Genomic DNA, 3,701 nt, shown 5'->3' on the forward strand with positions numbered 1-3,701 from the left:
TGTAGTGAGCTGGGGGTCGGCCTCTTCTCTCTTGTAACTAGTGACAGGACGAGGGGGAATGGCTTCAAGTTGCGCCAGGGGAGATTTAGGCTGGACATTAGGAAACACTACTTTTCTGAAAGAGTGGTCAGGCGCTGGAATGGGCTGCCCAGGGAGGTGGTTGAGTCACTGTCCCTGGAGGTGTTCAAGAAACGTTTGGATATAATGTTGAGAGACATGATTTAGTGGGCTTACTGGTGGTAGGTGGATGGTTGGACCAGATGATCTTGTAGGTCTTTTCCAACCTAACTAATTCTATGATTCTATGATTCTATGCTATAATAAAACTATTTTATTGAACAATTATATGAACATATAGAGGTAAATAAAACATTTTATAATGTAATAAAAACATTACTATTGCCACTGATTTATTTAAAATAAATTTACTTAAATTACATGTATTGCCTCCAGTTCTAGGCTCTAATTCTCTAATTGCTTCCCAGACCAGCTGTTTTCTTCAGCTCAACTTCTTTGCTATCTTTCTTAAAATCACTATAACTAATCTTTAATTTTCTACTACAGTCCCAGCTAAGTGTTGTACCTCATTTTGTACACCTTCTTTGGAAATCCCCTCTAATTTTATTAGCATTTATTAAAAAGAGTGACTCGCAATTCACAGAAGTCCTTGCATTGTTCAGCTAGGAGTCTAGGATTCTAGTTATCCAGATCTATCTATCGGAAAAAGCCTGTGTTCCTGGTTTCTTCCCTTCCCCTCCCATTTTTGTCACTTATACTCCTTGGGTTCGTTCTTAATTGAGAAATAAATTAAGAAATTTCTGTTGATGCATTCCTCCCTTACTGATTCCTTCATTATAATTATATCATCATATATTCTGATTGCAGGTCAACACAGAAGAAAAACACTGAACACAGCATCACCAGGTAGAAATATTCTTTTCATAAGTAAATATTGCTAAAGCTATCCAAGCAGGTTTATTTATTTTTTACCTCGTTATCCTCTGACTTTACTGTTAAGTAAGTGTATTTTTGAAAAATGCAGAAGGAGCTAAGGGTATAATTTAAATGCTTATATTTTAGTTAACCTCACTTGCTAATGTTAAAGTGAATTAAAACATGAAATAGGCATCTGGTTTTGAGATCTTGAACTCCTGCTTTGAAATCCTCAGAGCAGGTCAACGCCATGGAAGGTTACGGGAAGAATACATTTGTGCTACAAAAATCAGGATCTTAACTGCCAGATGCTCAAAAATGTAAAACAAACAAGGACTCAGATTCTGGTTTCAGGGGCTATAACCTAGCATAAGAGCAGATATAAATGCAAGCAATTGAATTTGAGCTGGGGAAAAGCTCTAGCTCACTTCTTAGCTGTACTGGTCATTCAGGATTAATAGGATTAAATAAATTAAAATGCTTTAGTCATTAAGATCAGCAGACAAGAGTGAGCTGAGTAGAACAGTAGCATTTTTATGTTTTTTTTTAATTTAAATGGACTTATTAAAGGAGAATACTTTGTCAGAATAATCATGTAAATATATTCTGCAAGAACAGGAAAGAATATCTTTCATACCACAATTGCTAGAAAGGTATTATGCTGTTCTGTGTATTTGCCATTTCTCCAAGAGGCATTTTCAGATCTTTTGTTATTGGTTTAGATGACATATAAAACAGACACAAGCTCTTAATTTCACTAATGTTTTTAACAGCAGGTAGTTGCATAATTGTCATTTTAATTATTGTTATTAACCTGTTTGTATAATAGTGGATATTTTTTACAGGTTGTTATCATTCTGAATTCTGCAGGAGTTCTACCTTAAGTACATAGTGCACAATAGTGTACAGCAGTTATAATAGGTGAGTATAAGGAGTAGGAAGTATGTGTCTGACCTTGAGCTGAGAAATCTCAGTGAGGAAAATGTCAAAAAGTCATCAGGTAACAGTTAAGGGGGTTTTTTTGTTGTTTGTTTTTTTTGTTTGTTTTATGTATACCTTCGCTTATTTCTCATGTTTTTCTTCTCTGATGATTTGTTCAAGATTTAATTTTTTTTTTTTTAATTCTTACAGACAACCATCCCTTAGACAAATCCCTCATTACAGCACATTGTCAGTGGTGTGCTTCCAAGGCACTCTACAAAGACAGATTCATACGGTATTTTAAAACTGAGACTTTAAACAGAAAAAAAGAAGAGTATTGCAGTCAAGTACTTCTTCATAGAGCTTCCAAGGGGAAAAGAAGAACATTTTGATAGGCTCTGAGGAGTATTGCACTTGATTTTTTCTGCCCAGCTTCTGATAATGCTACACAATTGGCAGGAAGCTCACTGGATGAAGACAGTCCATCTCTCCTGTTTTTTCTTTAAAGCTTCATAGTTTCAGAAGGCATCTATCTCATGATAATGGCTTCATCAATTCAAATGACAACAAAAAAGGAAGATGGTAACATTAATATAAAAACTTCAACAGAAATGGCAACCTGTTTCCATCACAAATGAAGTTAAAAATGTTTCTAATTGGAGCTGGACCAGCTGCAGAGCAAACAGGGTCCGTTCGTCATGTTTTGAATCAATTAATGTCTTCAGCTAAGAGTTAGTAAGCCATCAATATGTTTACTGCTTAACTGCGATGAGCTTTAGGCCCTTTTAGACTTCACCTAGCTTTACTCCACGTGTTGCAAAGCAGCGGTGATTTTGGAGATACCACTGGTAACAGTGAAGGACAGCCAACATGACTTGGGGGCATAAGCAGCATCAGTTGCTTTGATACCACAGCATCAGATGGACCTTCCAGAGAAATGGGAATTGACCACCCACTACCATGTGGGTTGGTTTGGCCAGTGCTGCATAAAGTGGAGGAGGCTGTGAGGAAACTTAGCAACTCAGCAGTTGCTTGGAGAAACTAAATGTTTGTCAACAGGTTTTTTGTCAGCCTTCATTTTGCTTTCTCTCATGATAGGAAATATAAATATTTCTATTCAGCTGTGTCAGACTGCTGAAAGTTTCCCATTTTCTTACTGTTAAGACAGAAGAATCTATTTTCAGTCAATTCTGGAAAAACCCAGTGTGAGCAACACAGGGACTCACCTGTGCCTCATCTGTGAAAATTTCAGGACAATGTTCTTGAAGACAGTGATATCCAGTACCCCGGGGATCTCTGTGCATTTTCTCCTTCTCAGTGCTCAGCTCCGTTCTGATCTTCACTTTGGCATGGTCCCCCCTGTTCACCCCACAGCTCACACTGTGTCAGAGGCCACTGATCTTTTGCTCTGATGGCCAAAAGGCTGGAAGCTGATTGTGTCAGGAGAATTTGTTGCTTTATAAGGAAAGTGATAAACTAAGAGGTTGAACTCCAAGCATTGTCCAGGGCATATTGCTTCCTCAACCAGCTTTCTTTTAACACTCACTCTCATGTCCTCCCACCTCCCAGAAATAAAACCAGCTTTAAACAAATCATGACTTTCTTTCTTTCAGTTAAAATAAAATCCATAATTCCTGCAGACTGCTCCCTACATTACAGAGCTGTTCTTAGGGTATGACTAACAAGCCAAGATTCATGCAGGCCAGTTTCCTGAGAAAATTATTTTTATACAAAAAATATATATATATCCAAGTAATGAGGAATTCATCAAGTCCAAGTGCATTTTCAAGTATCACATAGAAGCAGGAAAACAGATTGCTTGAGAGGGTGTTAAAATTATTAACTGG

The 3,701-nt window shown here is 37.3% G+C and overlaps 1 long non-coding RNA gene across 1 annotated transcript; it reads left to right on the top strand.

Moving 5' to 3' along the window:
• On the top strand, nt 885–2,862 carry LOC110390390. Its single transcript, XR_002433738.1, has 3 exons — nt 885–924; nt 1,779–1,854; nt 2,065–2,862. It is a non-coding gene; the product is annotated as an uncharacterized LOC110390390 (long non-coding RNA).

This window comes from Numida meleagris, chromosome Z (assembly GCF_002078875.1).
Source record: "Numida meleagris isolate 19003 breed g44 Domestic line chromosome Z, NumMel1.0, whole genome shotgun sequence".
Taxonomy (NCBI): Eukaryota; Metazoa; Chordata; class Aves; order Galliformes; family Numididae; genus Numida; species Numida meleagris.